Source organism: Mustela putorius, unplaced genomic scaffold (assembly GCF_011764305.1).
Source record: "Mustela putorius furo isolate JIRA1106 unplaced genomic scaffold, ASM1176430v1.1 tig00000430_pilon_pilon_pilon, whole genome shotgun sequence".
Lineage (NCBI taxonomy): Eukaryota > Metazoa > Chordata > Mammalia > Carnivora > Mustelidae > Mustela > Mustela putorius.
The window spans coordinates 5391507-5407357 of NW_025421377.1; the positions used below are offsets into that span (position 1 = coordinate 5391507).

Consider the following 15851-nt stretch of genomic DNA (forward strand, 5'->3'; position numbering starts at 1 on the left):
CACCTAGGGAGGGTTTATGGTGTTCCCCAAACCCCTGCCGTTTATGGTGGACATACTGAGCTCGGCTGATGAATGCATAATGGTCCTCTCGGATTTAGGAGGGGCCCTGGGTGAACGTGGTCATAGAGACTCGGTCCGGCTTCTCTTGGAGCTTACGGTTCATCAGGACGGACTCGGAACACACGCCAGGCAGGTCTAGTCGTGGGAAAGGGACTCTCTGGGTCCTGGCCCAGCCCTACAATGACCGTGAACCCGCTCCCTCCCCCAGGAGGGACCCCGAGGAAGGCACCCCGCCCGCGAGAACCAGAACCACGAGGGCCAAGGGGAGGCGCCAGGACTCCGGATTCCAAGAAGGATGCTCCGCGCGCAGGCCTAGCTCGTCCTCCAGCCGCGGAAGAGCCCGAAGGACCTGGGCGGGCCGAGGACCGCGAGCGCCAATAGCCGGGCCCGCCCCGCCCCGCCCCGCCCCCGGCCGGCTTCCCGGGATAGGCTGCCCGCCGCTCCGCCTCCTGCTCGCCGCGCGGTAGTCCTGCAGCCCGCGAGACCGTGCGGGTCTTTGCGCCGCCCGCGTCCCGCGAAGGTGAGTCGTGAGTGCGCGCGGGTGCGGCGGGGAGGGCGCCCGGCCTGCGGGCCCGGCTGGGGCTACGCTCGCCCCGCGTCCCCTCGAGCTTTGCCCGCCCCGAGCTCCGCTGCTCCCGGCGGCCAGAACGGAGGGGTAGAGCAGTCTCCTCCGAGGCCCGGGGGACGGGCGGCCCAGTCCGTCCCGGGGCCGCGCGAGGCACAGGCGCCGCGCGGAGCCTCCCGCAGGCTTCCCCGCGCCCGAGGCCGCCGCCCTAACAACCTCGCGCTTTGCTCCCCCAGGGCGCCGCCGCGGCTACCTCGTAGCGGGTTCGGGGCCGGCCCGCCTGCGCCTGCGGGAGCCCGGCCCGACCCGGGGACCGGAGAGTTTGTCACCGACGTGTGCAGGGCTGAGTGGGCTGAGCTCTACGCGCAGGTAGGTCCGCGTCCTGGAGAGAAATGCCAGGACCCAGGCCCGGAGCACGTGGCCGGTGGCGACGGGGCACCCACGTGTTGGGTTCAGTGGACCCCAGATTGTCTGGCCCTTCAGATTGGGGAATGCGCGTTCCCGGGCTCCCCCAGCACAGCAGCTGCTTCCGGTGGGTTTTCGGACTCCAAGAAAGCGCTGAGGGTCTGGGTGGCTCAGTGGGTTAAGCCTCTGCCTTCAGCCCGGGTCATGATCTCAGGGTCCTGGGATCGAGTCCCACGTCGGGTTCTCTGCTCAGCAGAGAGCCTGCTTCACCCCTTCTCTCTGCCTGCCTCTCTGCCTACTTGTGATGTCTCTCTGACTGTCAAATAAATAAATAAAATCTTTTAAAAAAAATCAAGCGCTGAGATCCAGGGGATAGAGGAGAGGAGTGCAGGGATCCTAGAGAACCCTGTAGAAAACCCACTGGCCCTTTCTTGTGCCCTTTTAAGGCTGACGCAGTGCCTTAAGAGGCTAACACAGAAGGGTAAAGTAAGTCTCCATAAAACCCAGGGAAGAGATCGTAGACCTCCTCTTTGGATCCTGTCTGGAGTCACAGCTGAACCAGAGGGGCATTTTCTTTTGGTTCAAGCACCTTGGTGATTTTAAGATTTTATTAATCTTTGGGCACGTGCACGCAGTGGAGAGCACAGGTCAGCAGCATGGTGGGGGCTTGGCAGACGACGCCTTGCTGAGCAGGGAGCCCAACCCAGGGCTCCATCCCAGGCCCGGGGGGATCATGACCTGAGCCCAAGCCAGATGCTTAATCTACCGAGCTACCCAAGAGCTCCTTCATGATATTTTTATTCAGTTCCTAGCACAGTGATGAATTTAAACCCAACCGTAGTTTGAGGATACTTCCAGAGATGCTTATCTTTGAAGGTGGGGAAAAAAGTCTACACAAGGTGTTTTCGGTTTGAAAGGTCATTTGGAATTTTTTCTTCTTTATAGGTTGAAAACCACAGGCACAAGCGGTGGAAGCTGGGATATTCCAATGCTGGTATATTTACTGACTTATACCAATTCTGCAGTTTATGGTACACACACGCCTCTAATGAGGTCAAATATTGCTCCTCACTTGGATCAGCCATGTGTCCAGCATGGCCTTCGCAGCTGTTAGCAACAGGACAGTGCTGGTAGTGATCGGGCAGCATAGCAGGTGTTTTTTTATTTACATCTTGTCCTTTAGTTCTGACAACTGTGTGAGGTCAGAACTGTTCTCATTTTACAGATGAAGCAACAGACAGGTTAGGTACTGACTCAAGATCCCACCACATGTGTAACCCTGAACAAGGGTCCTAATATAACTTTCTCGCCATGTGACCTCCTGGAAAGTCACTTCTCTCTCGGCATTTAACGTTCTAGTGGTACCATAGTAATACTGAAATAGCTGAGGCCGGTTTGGTCAGGGGAGACCACAGTTAGAGCTGTTAAGAATATAAGGTCTTCTTAGTATTTAATTACATCAAACCTATGGGAGTTACCCAGAATTTGGCAGAAAGGGGGCATCTGTCTGCATGTTCGGGGTTTTTGGTGAATGAGCATAAGGAGCTGTGAGGGGATTTAAAGGATAAAGTGGTGCTAGATGGTTAGAATCTGGAAATCTTGAAGGTGATGGGGAAGTTTTCCTGTGGGAAGAAATGAGATAGTGTAGCAAGATGAACAGAGCCTAGTATGTGTTGTTTGCCATGACCAGCCCTGAATGTCTGCAAATACCTCATTTTCCAGAAGTTTTCAATAAAGATATTGAATATTCACCTTGGAGTCCCTCTCAATGCTTATTTCATAACACTGTGCCAGCCTTTCCTTCTAAACTTCATTTACACTTGCATATGACACTGAAATCCAGCCTCGGGGTTATTTTTCAGGTCATCCATTGAACAACTACGTGAGAAGGCAATTGCTAGAGGGGAGGAAAGTAGGAAAGGGAGAGAGGAACTGCATGTATGTGCACTCTAAGTAAAGGACATGAGCTCAGGCCTGGCCAAGGAGGACGGGGACTGGGATCTGGAGATGCTGTGGTTCTGTATGTATTTGGGTGAAGAATGTTTTGGGCAGAGTGAAAACAAAAAGGCCCCAAGAGAGAAGTGTGTAAAGGTTTTGGGGGGAAGCAAAGTGAAATTGCAGAGAAATGACCGCTTGTATGCAGGCTAAGATGGTATTTCATAACCTTCTGGCCTCCTGGGTCTCTGAATGCTGTAATGTTTACCCAGAAATGTTCCCTAGCACCACCCATACTCTTTCCTGTTCTTAACCAACTTCTCTGTGGTCACTATCATCTCTCCCCTCACCCCCCCCCATTAGTGCTCTTGTTCTAGAAATCTCTAGCATCCTATAACAGCCTTGTCATACTTAAAAATCTAGTCGATGGTTACCTGACTGCCCTGCCCCTACTTTACTGAAGTCCATCTTGGTTTCTTTCTTTTTTTTTTTTCAAGATTTTATTTATTTAACAGAGAGAGTGGGGGAAGCAGGCTCTCCACTGAGCAGAGAGCCCATTGTGGGGGATCCCAGGACCCTAAGATGACCTGAGCAGATGGAAGAGGCTTAACCCACAGAGCCACCCAGGTGCCCCCCAATCTAGATTTCTATCATGTTCTCAGGGGCTAATCAAGCTCCTGTCATTATGATTCTGGTATATTTGAACCCTAAACCCATCACGAGTATGCTACAAGGAGCAGTATCATAATTAAGCCTAATATCAATAATGGTTGAATTATATACAGCACTCAAGTGAGTGGCTTAGAGCCAGTAAGAACACTAGAAGGGGCACAACACTAAACATAGGTTCAGTCTCTTGCTAATCCTCATAGTTTAAACTCAATTAGTTTTGGCTTATGTTCCACCAAATGCAGACTTGGATTTTTGGGGGTCTTTTTAAAACAACAAAAAACCTGAATAGTATAACTAATAAAACTAGTCTTTTCAGAGGCACCAGCACAGGGCTCTGACTTCAGTCCTACACAGTAATTGAGTCTATACATAGTAACTACCTGGTGAGTAGTAAGTGCTCAGTAAATGTCATTAATTGGTAGAACTATAGGATCATTTCTATAATATTCTATGGTCCTTGTAATAAAATGACAGTGCCGGTGTTTACTATTTCTATACCAAAATGCTGGCTTTGATTTCTATACTAGAGCATGTATCATGGGCCAAGTACTGGCTGTAGGTTTTGTGACCACATCAGTGAATAAAGCAGACAAAAGTCCATGACTACTGGTGGAACTGATCCGCTGATGGAGTCCTCCCTTGTAAAGACCCGTGAGGCTTCCTTGCTCAGTGTAGGAACTAGTCAGCAAGGTGGAGGATGGCGGTGCGGGGGGTGCCCGGTGGTTGGGAGAACAAAAGGCCTGTATGAGGTGACTTCAAGTGCTAAGTGGGAAAAGGGAAAGAAGAATGTTGAGTCCTAAAGCAGCCCCAAGTTCTGGTAAAACATGACATCAACAGTGGTTCAGGGATAAGGGGCCAAGGGAACACTGTTTTCCAGCCACTGTCGCATGGTGTGAATAGCAAACACGCTTGCCCAGAATGACCACTGGTGTCACCAACCGCTGCCACTGCCCCTAGAAGAGTCACCCCGGGCTGGGTGAACAGGTGGAGACCCTGGGTTGGCCACTGGTCCTCCCCCAACCCACCCCCTTCCTCTCCCACTACCAAACCTCAGTTTACACTTTGGTTTTCCAGTTTTTTGTTGCCTTTTTTTTTTTTTTTTTTTTAAAGATCTTCTGTATTTGTCAGAGAGCTAGCACAAGCAGGGGGAGTGGCAGGCAGAGGGGAGAAGCAGACTCCCCCACTGAGAAAGGAGCCCGATGTGGGACTGGATCCCAGGATGCTGGGATCATGACCTGAGCGGAAGGCAACTGAGCCACCCAGGTGCCCCCCAGTAGAAAAAGTTTGGGTGCTAAAAAGTTTTAAGTCCATTAGACTAAACAATAGCAGCTGGAAGATGGAAGCAGTCTTAAGCCAGATACAGGGGGAAAAAAAAAGGACACTACTTTTTTTTCCTAATGGGCCTCAGAGTTCAGAATTTAGAACTATAGATATTAGAACTGTGCTGCCCAATATGCCCAAGTCACACGTCACATGGGGCTATTTAAGTTTAAATCAAAACTGAATAGGGGCGCCTGGGTGGCTCAGTGGGTAAAGCCTCTGCCTTCCGCTCAGGTCATGATCTCAGGGTCCTGGGATGGAGCCCCCACATGGGGCTCTCTGCTCAGCAGGGAGCCTGCTTCCTCCTCTCTGCTTGTCTCTGCCTACCTGTGATTTCTCTGTGTCAAATAAATAAACTATTTTAAAACATTAAAATGAAAAAATTCAGCTCCTTGGTTGCATCGGCCATGCTTCAAATGCTCAGTGGTCTCCTGTGGCTAGAAGCTACTGTACCAGACAACAGATACAGGACATCTCCATTACTATAGAGAGTTTCTGGGGTGCCTGGGTGGCTCAGTTGGTTAAGCGACTGCCTCCAGCTCAGTCCCGAATCAGGCTCCCAGCCCTACGGGGAGCCTGCTTCTCCCTCTGACTTTCTCGCTTATGCTCTCTCTCACTGTCTCTCAAATAAATAAATAAAATATTTTTTAAAAAAAAGAAGAAAGTTTCGTTGGCAATACTGTTGCAGAGGTTTTTTTTTTTTTTTTAAAGATTTTATTCATTTATTCATTTCACAGACAGAGATCACAAGTAAGCAGAGAGGCAGGCAGAGAGAGAAAAGCAGGCTCCTCACCGAGCAGAGAACCCGATGCGCGGCTCGATCCCAGGACCCTGAGACCACGACCCGAGCCGAAGGCAGAGGCTCAATCCACTGAGCCACCCAGGCGCCCCTGGTGCCGACGTTTTGCAGAAGAGAAAAACCTATGGCATAGTAGACCCAAATAATGACTTCCAAATATAATTGGGTCCTAATTTCAAACCTGTGTTAGCTTATTTAGAAAAGGGTCTTCCCAGGTGTGATTAGTTCAAGGTTCCTGAGATGGGAAGATCATCCTGGATAATCTCTGAGCCGGAAATCTAATCACAGTGCCTTTATTTAATTAATCTATTCAGCAGACCCAGCGTGAAGCCCAACTGCGGAGCTCGAACTCAAAACTGAGAGCGAGACCTGAACTGAGATTGAGAGTCAGGTGCTTAACTGACTGAGTCACCCGGGCGCCTCACAAGTGCCTTTATGAGAAGGAGGCAAAAGGAGAGTCTGTGCTCAAGGGAGGAGGCCATGCGAAGACATGCAGAAAGATCTGATTTTGGCCTTGAAGATTATGGAACGATACAGCTTCAGGCTAGGGGTAGGTGGCAGCCACCAGAAGTTCTGGAACACTCCAGAAATACAATCTCCCCTACCCCCCAGCCCCACCTTGAGAGTGTGCATTTAATTTGACCCAGGGAATCTGATTTCTGGCCTCCAAAATTGTGAGAGAACAAATTTCTGTTCTTTTAAGCCATCACATTTGTACTAATTTGTTATAGAGCCTAGCAGCCTCTGGTAACTAATACAGATGGAAAGCTTAAGATCACAAATACTGCCGGAGCTGGAACCCCACCACGCTGCCTCCTACAGGATTTTTATTAGTGCCTTATGGGTGTTTGAGCGGGGGTAGATCTTATCTATTCATCAGTCAGTTTTTTAAAAAAATTTCAGAGGTGTGGCAATGAAGTTAAATTTCATTTAGATTTAAATCACGAGACACGAGCATGTGGCTAAAATAACAAGGATTAGCAAATACCCTGGTAAACAACACAGATGGTCAAAACTAATATAAAAAAAATCATTTAGGGTTTATTAGGATGTCAATTTATGGTTTACTTATGTAAACCATATTTACTTGCAGTAAATTTCATTTACACAGTACAAAACACCTCCAAAGATCAAGTTGTAAAAATTTAGTTATGAAAGCAAATTAATACAATATGAAAACCATTATTCTAATTGTAACTTTTGCCTTATGGGCCATACAGCTTTGGCCAGCAGGATCCCAGAGGTAATACAGACCATTAAAAATGAGACATTTTTTCCATAACAACCTCAATTAGTTTTGGCTTATGTTCCACCAAATGCAGACTTGGATTTTTGGGGGTCTTTTTAAAACAACAAGAAACCTGAATAGTATAACTAATAAAACTAGTCTTTTCAGAGACACCAGCACAGGGCTCTGACTTCATTCCTACATAGTAATTTCCGGTGTGTGTAAGTTGAAACATACCAATAGTGATGACAGTACCCTACTGCGGACTGGGAAGGAAACAAGCATAAACACAGGTTTCTGAATGAGAAGTTCATCCTCACTGAACTCAAAATCTCTTCTTATGGGAAGGAACAGCACATGATCAACTAGCTCCTTAAAATGCCAATGATCATGGACAACAATATCTGAAATTGTTTTCTAGGTTTACCAAAATGTATATGACATCATGTTTCACCTATTACTTCTGTATCTATCTCAAGTATGAGCAATGCTTTTTTTGTTAGTGTTTCAGCAAAGCTACCAATTGACTTGACCATAATGTACGTAAAACTATTGGTGGCCAAGGTAGTGCCCCTTCGATGAATGCTTATCAGAGCTCATGCTTAGGATAAGACCACCACATTCAATAAGTAGTACACATGGAAAATGTGAAGGTCCAAACTCAGCTCCTGTGGGGGCACCTGGGTGGCTCAGTGGGTTAAAGCCTCTGCCTTCGGCTCAGGTCATGATCCCAGGGTCCTGGGATCGAGCCCTGCATCAGGCTCTCTGCTCAGCAGGGAGCCTGCTTCCTCCTCTGTCTGTCTCTCTCTCTCTCTCTCTGCCTGCTTGTGATCTCTGTCAAATAAACAAATAAAATCTTTAATTAAACAAAACAAAACCAAACCAAACCTCAGCTCCTTGTTACTGATGAAATGACTGTGTCTGTTGTTAATGTGTTGCTAATGGCAGTGATGCTTTCCAAAACTCTCTCAAAGCATCGCATCTCATTCTCCTGGTGAAGGAAATTAGCAACAAAATGGAGCTCTATTTGTCTACTTTTGGTACCAAATTCCAGGCCCAAAGAATTTATATATAAAAACCTACTTAAAATTGAGATTTAGGAGGCAGCTGGCTGGATCATCAGCTAAGGGCTCCTTCTGCTCAGGGCATGATCTTGGGATGGAGTGGGACAGCTGGCTCCCTGCTCCGTGAGGGGGTGGGGAGGGTGGGCTACTCCTCCTTCCTCCTTCTCTCCCTTACTTATGTGCTTTCTCTCTCACATAATTCTGTTTTCTTTCTTGATGACAGATTTGAATACCTATTTCCACGTCTGAGCTCAATTTCCCACTACAAAAAGTCTCATTACTACAAGTCTGAATATCTCTGCCTAAAGATGTCCATTCGTATCTTTCTTGAAATATCTCCATACAGAGTAACAATGATCTCTAGCGTCCTGTTGAAAGTTTAACTGCTCAGCGTGTAGGTAACATACTGATTATTCAAATGAGCTCACCCTGAAGAAACAAGGTAGAAATTTTAAGTCCCGTGGTGAGTTTGCTAGGTTCCTAATAAACGTTGAGCCCCACGCTCTCTGCTTTGTCACACTCAACTCTATATACTGTCGAAGCCAAGGGAACATGTTTGAAGAAGTTCAGCTCATTTTAGATTCAGACAGAAGTTTCGCCAAGACCAGTGAAACTAAACTGTAGGATTGTGCCCTGAATATACGCCCAAGTGGCAGGTTCACGTGCAGCTCTGGTTTTGTTTGGCCTCTGCAGGATCAACAACCACAATGGAATGAGATACAATCCTCCTAGCAACTTTCCTCGCGTGCAAGTTTTCTTTCAGCATGAGTCTGTTTCTTTGTCTAAATTTCACGTTTCGGCCATTTTTCTTACAGTTAATTGACTATGTGAATAAACCAAATTTCTGACCCTCTTATTGTTTTCATGTGTTCTGTGGGCAATGGCACAGCCCTTTCCACACCATCATGGATATCATCTCTGCCTTCTCTAAACTTTTCATGCCAGTCAAAAACTCCCGCTCTTGACATTACTTCTTCACCATAAACTACTGTTAACATCTCAAGTGTCTCACTTGCAGACTTACTTAACTTTACACAAAGCTTAAGAGGAACTCATTGCTCCAAATAATGGTCACTCATTTTTATGGTGGAAAAAAAAGAATAATTCTACTCACATCTACTCCAAGTTAGCTGGCAACCTTGAAAGCATGGTTGTGGGCAGTTAAACATGTTCTATCCGGGCAACAATCACTCCTCTGATTTCACAAGAAATGAATTTCACTTCACAATGAAAAATTAGTCCAAATTAAAACACAAGTGTGCAAATGATCTTTGGAGGAGTTGCTGAAGATTTCAGCATCACACCATCTCTGCTTCAATGCCTTCTATTTCCCATCTACAAAAGGGGAGAAAATAAATTGGCATTTTCATACTTGTCAAATGGCTAAGAAAATGATATTTGAAATACATGAACTATATGCAAGGAGCATTTAGCCTCCCCACCCACCCAAAAAAAAAAAAAAAACCCTAAGATAAAATTTATCCTAATAACAGTATGGAAACTGCCATCCATCTTGGCTGTATGTTTAGAAAGAGCTAGTTTGAAATTATATTTTTCCTAATGATATTGATTGATAGGGAGGCCAAATGCAAGATATCAAGATAGTTTCTTTCCAAATACATAACAAGAGGATGGATGCTGTTGTCTCCAGCCTATATAACACAATGTATGCAGTTGGGTGTCTAGGAGTTCTGGACATATACTACCTAGTGTATTCAGAGTTTAAAACAAACACACATACATTGAAAAATAGCATCTAGTAAGCACTGAACATGAATTCTTTTCATTTAGTTTTCAAAGCAAAATTTGAAAAGGGTTTCACAAATTATGTTTGTAAACCCAGATTCTGGAATTAAAATTAAGACAAGGTTTTCCAATGACTAGTTGCAACTTTAGAGTGTATTTATCAATGAGTTTTGCTTCTTGTGTGTGTGGTGAATATTATATATGTATATATATACATATATACATATACATACATATATATACATATATATACAGAAATCATTTATGGTATGTATATATATACATATACATATATATATACATACCATAAATGATTTCTGTAAAAGATTTTTTAAAAATTTATTTATTTATTTTCAGCATAACAGTATTCATTGTTTTTTGCACCACACCCAGTGCTCCATGCAATCCGTGCCCTCTCTAATACCCACCACCTGGTACCCCAACCTCCCACCCCCCGCCACTTCAAACCCCTCAGATTGTTTTTCAGAGTCCATAGTCTCTCATGGTTCACCTCCCCTTCCAATTTCCCCCAACTCCCTTCTCCTCTTTAACTTCCCTTGTCCTCCATGCAAAGATTTTATTTATTATTTTGAGAGTAAGAGAAAGCGCATAAGCAGGGGGAGCAGCAGGCTGAGGGAGAAGGAGAAGCAGGCTTCTTGCTGAGCAGGGAGCCCGATATGGGATTAGATCCCAAGACCATGGGAACATGACCTGCGCCAAAGGTCGCTTAACTGACTGAGCCACACAGGTGCTCCCATAAACAATTTTTAAGTGTGTAATTCAGAGGCATTACTTACATTCACAATGTTATGCAACCATCACTTTTCCATCATTCCTCACATGCTCTCCTCTCCCTAGATCCTGGTAACCCCTATTACTTTTTGTCTCTATCAATTTGACTACACTAAGTACCTCATAGAAGTGGAATCATACATTATCTCTCTTTGATTCTGGCTTATTTCACTTACCATGTTTTCAAGGTTCTCCTACGTTGCACCAGGTATTACTGACCCCTTTTCTAAGGGCGACGAGTACTCCATTGCATGTATATACCACATTTTGTTATCCCTCATCTCTACATGTATTTGGGCTGTTTCCACCATTTGGCTATTGGGAATAAAGTGACTATGAACATGGGTGTACAAGTAACTTTGCATCCCTGCTTTCAGTGTTCTGGGGTTTATGCTGAAAACAGAATTACTGGATCAGATGCTAACTCTGTGTATAACTTTTTGAGAACCCATCACACTTTCCCACAGCAGCCAAACCGTTTTATGTGCCCACCAGCCGTGCACAAGGGTTCCAAGCTCACCATCCATTTCCTCGCCAACACCTGTCATTTTCTACGTGAAAATTCAGGAGTCCACAGGTTGTCTTCATGCTTTGGGATCCTCCTTTGCCTCCCCGGCCCCCTACTTCTCTGGCTTTTCCTTCACTGAAACACAGAGTCAGGCTCAAGACGTTTACTATTAAGTATAAAGTACTTGAAGTAATTTTGTGGTTTTTGACAAGTGCAAGAATTCAGTACATACTGCCATGCTCCCTTACTGCAGAAATCTGCATTACCTTTTTAGGAGGTGAGCAGGGCTGCTTTTAAGGGTCTGCATTGAAAACGAAGTTCAAAATCTAAGTGTGGCTCCACTCGAACTCTCCGTAAATTAGCCCGTGCTTAAAAAAAAAAAAAAGAAAAAAAAAAGGTGGAGGCTGGCACTAAGTAGGGCGGTTAATCCCTACAAGCATGGTATACTGGACGTACTGCATGCACTAAAAAGTGTGTTTGCAATAGAACCCCAAGTTCACTATTTTTAACCCAAATGTCCCCTTCAAGGTTGCATACAACACAGGTAGGGTGAGCGTCAGTACCCAGCGGGGCCTCATCGGGTCGCGGTCCCCTACCCCGGGGTCCTTCTGCCAAGTGACTGCAGAGCCGCTCAGCCGGCTGGCAGAGAGAAGGCGGGTGAAGGCGAGGTCTAGCACGAGAACCCAAAGCCCGGGTCGCACCTCACCTCCGCCTCCGGCACAGCGGCTCCAAGGCGGACCGCACCCGTCGGGCGCCACCAGCCGTCGGAGGAACCCGCCCGCCTCACCAAGCACCGGCGAAGACCCGCATCCTCGCGAGACCGCGGAGAGGCTCCCACAAACCGCGAGAACACAGGCAGACGCGTTGTGCCAATCAGAGAATGGGGGCGGCCCTGAGCGCATTCAATTGGTTAAACGCGGGAAAGCTCGCGTCGCATTGGCATCTTTTCTGGCCCCAACTCCACCCCCTTGGCCTAGATGCCCGCCCCCTTCAGTGGCCACGCCTCTGAGCCGAGCCGGTAGGGAGGAGGGGCTGGGTTCCGGTTGCTGGAACTCCCGCCCCCGAAGAGCCCTCACCTGTTTCTTACCTGTGGCCCCGTAGGAACAGATCGCGCTCAGGTTCTGACATGTACTGTCCTATTCCTAATCGCAGCCATTTACTGTGTTCCACGGGACCCAGCCTTAGGCTGGGAGGTGGCTTTACGTGTGCTTGAAAGAAGGCAGGGTTGCTTAGACCTTGCCAAATTAAGATGTTTCCCTTAAAGCTTCCTAATCTTTGGAAGATTAGGAATGTATCTGGCTCTGCATAGTATGCAAGGAGCAGTGACTTTGTTGTCCGTTTGATTTGGAACAGATCATTAAGTCATCAAAATAGCCTCAGTGAAGTAGCTACTGTTAACTTCCATTTTTCAAGTGAGGTAGGGAGGTGCAGAGGGATTTAGTGACTTGAAGTTCTGTTTCTTCTCTAAATATCAGCTATCCTCTGTCCCTGTCAGCCCTATTGCCCTACTTTAATTCAGGCGCTCATAATCGCTTGCCTGGATTACTTCTACAAACACTTCCTTAGCTCCTCTCCTTGCTATCCTCCACAAAGCCAGGGATTAATCTTTCTAATGCACATCTAATCCCGTCTCTCAAATCATTCTCAAGTCTCTCAAATGGCAAATCCTCTGTGGCCCCATATTGCTCACAGCTTCTGGCAGAAGCTGCTTTTTATTGAAATATTACATACTTACAGATAGGTACACAAATTATAAATGAAATTTTCACAAATGAATCACACCAGCAACCAGCTCAAGAAACAGAACATGGTTAACCAGCATCCCAAAAGTGCTTCCTTCCAGTCACTAACCACTTCCCTCCCACCCCAGGGTGACCCACGATCCTTAGAATTCTAAGTCGTGAGTAGACTAGCAGCCTTGTGTTTGTTGTACATGATGAACAGGACCATTACAGCACACACTCTTATGTCTAGTTTCTTTAACTCACAGTTACGTTTATTAGGTTCATCCATATGTCGACTCCACTTACAGCCCGTTCATGAGGATTGCTGTATTGCTGTATTGCATTCCACCATGTGAATATACCACATTTTATTTGTCAAGTCAATTGTTGATAACACTGAAATAGGTGTATATCTTGGACCTACTAAAAATATTGTGATGAACACTGTAATAGAGATCTTTCAATGAACATGATGAATCATGAATGTATTTCTCTTGGATATTTACCTAGAAATGGAATTGTTGGGTCGTAGGTTATGCCAAGTTCAAATTTGGATATTTTAATACAGTTTTCCAAAGTGTGCCAGTTAGACTCCTATCAGCAAAGTAAGATAGTTCTGGTTGTTCCGTATTCTTATCAATACTTGGGATTTTCCATCTGTTTTCATTTGGCTATTTTGGTAGGAGATGATTGTGTCTTGTGTGATTTTAACTTGCCTCTCCCTTGATAGTTAATGAAGTTGAGCACTTTTTCACGTTTATTAGTTGTTTAGGAATAACTTTATTTAGTGTCTGTTGAAATTTTGCTCATGTTTGTGAGCTGTTCTCTTCATCTATATTTTTCCTAACATTTGATTATAATAATTTTCAAATATTTAGCAGTTTCTTTTTTTTTTTTTTTTTTTTTTTTACACTTTACTTATTTATTTCAGAGAGAAAGTGTGTGTGTGAGCATAGGGAGGGGAGAAGGGGGGGGGGAAGAATCTGAAGCAGACTCCACACTGAGTGCGGAGCCTGACATGGGGCTGGACCTGGGGCTCCATTTGGGGCTCAATCTGGGCTCCATCCAGGGCTCAATCCTACAACCGAGCCCCCAAACTGTGAGATCACGAGTGAAGCTGAAGTCAAGAGTTAGTTGGATGCTTAAATGACTGAGCCACCCAGGTTCCCCAAATACTTAGCAAAATTTAAAGAATTTTATAGTAAACACACATAAACTTACCATATAGATTCAATGAATAACATTTTATAAAACTTGCTTTGTTACATTTCTATCCTTTTATCCACCTTAATATTGTTGCATTTCACATTACAGATAGCAACACGTGTCCTGTAATTTAGTCTGCATATCACTAACTGAAATTCAATGTCTAAGGTTTCTTTTGATGTACAAATTCAACAAAATTAAATCCACAAATCTTCATTGTACATCTGCTGAGTTTTGAGCCCATGAGTCTTGAGTTCCATGCCTTCTCCCAGTCAATCTTCATCTCTACTTTTCTGGGGGCTTCCCCTATTCTAATTTGTTCTCCACTGTCCAGCTTTATGTGTTTCAAAATTTTGTATTCCTGGAATTATACAGTGTATACTATATTTCTGATTCCATCCTTTTGCATGTGTCAGCAATCCACTTCTTTTAATTGATGAGTTATATTCCCCTGGACAGATATGCTCCGTCTGTTTATGCATTATAAGAGGATTTTTTCAATATGCATCCTATGTCAGGTCTATATGTGGCAAATATCTTCTCCCATTCTGGGTTTCTTTTCATTCTTTTAATGAATGAAGTCTTCTGAGGGAAAAAAAAATCTTAATTTTTAATATCCCAATGTGTCAAATTTTATGGTGAGTGTTTCTGATTTAAGAAGTCTGTGTTTACTGTTGGTAGGAATGCAAGTTGGTGCAGCCACTTTGGAGAACAGTGTGGAGATTCCTTAAGAAATTAAAAATAGAGGGGCGCCTGGGTGGCTCAGTGGGTTAAGCCTCTGCCTTCGCCTCAAGTCATGATCTCAGGGTCCTGGGATCGAGCCCCACGTCAGGCTATCTGCTCAGCAGGGAACCTACTTCTCCCTCTCTCTCTGTGTGCCTGCCTCTCCGCCTAATTGTGATCTCTGTCTCTGTTAAATAAATAAATAAAATCTTAAAAAAAAAAAAGAAATTAAAAATAGAGCTTCCCTATGACCCTTCAATTGCACTACTGGGTATTTACCCCAAAGATACAGATGTAGTGAAAAGAAGGGCCATCTGTACCCCAATGTTTATAGCAGCAATGGCCATGGTCACCAAACTGTGGAAAGAACCAAGATGCCCTTCAACAGACGAATGGATAAGGAAGATGTGGTCCATATACACTATAGAGTATTATGCCTCCATCAGAAAGGATGAATAACCAACTTTTGTATCAACATGGATGGGACTGGAAGAGATTATGCTGAGTGAAATAAGTCAAGCAGAGAGAGTCAATTATCATATGGTTTCACTTATTTGTGGAGCATAACAAATAACATGGAGGACAAGGGGAGATGGAGAGGAGAAGGGAGTTGAGGGAAATTGGAAGGGGAGGTGAACTATGAGAGACTGTGGACTCTGAAAACAATCTGAGGGTTTTGAAGGGGCGGGGGGTGCGGGGTTGGTGAGCCAGGTGGTGGGTATTAGAGAGGGCACTGATTGCATGGAGCACTGGGTGTGGTGCAAAAACAATGAATTCTGTTACACTGAAAAGAAATTAAAAAAATATATAAAAATAAAAAGTCTGTGTTTATTCCAGGTTATTAAGATTTCTCTTCTGTATTCCTCTAAAAATATGACTATTGTAATTTGCTCCATTTAGAACAGTAATCCAATTGGAATCAATTGTTGTAGATGGTGGGGTATAGAAGTGCCCAGATGCCTTTTTTCCCAGGTGGATATCCAATGAATCCAACGTGTTCATTTAAAAGCTCATTCCCCCATTTGCAGTTGTCATAAATCAAGTGGCCATATATGTGTAGACTAGTTCCCCCCTCTGTTTTGTTTGATAGATTGGTTTTGTCTA

The 15851-nt window shown here is 45.0% G+C and overlaps 1 long non-coding RNA gene and 1 other non-coding gene across 2 annotated transcripts; both read left to right on the plus strand.

Moving 5' to 3' along the window:
• Nucleotides 1-462: 462 nt before the first annotated feature.
• Nucleotides 463-2781, plus strand: LOC123392030. Its single transcript, XR_006606708.1, has 3 exons — nt 463-580; nt 862-994; nt 1976-2781. It is a non-coding gene; the product is annotated as an uncharacterized LOC123392030 (long non-coding RNA).
• LOC123392091 lies at nt 1464-1585 on the plus strand. Its single transcript, XR_006606752.1, has one exon. It is a non-coding gene; the product is annotated as a small nucleolar RNA SNORA26 (small nucleolar RNA).
• Nucleotides 2782-15851: the final 13070 nt, after the last annotated feature.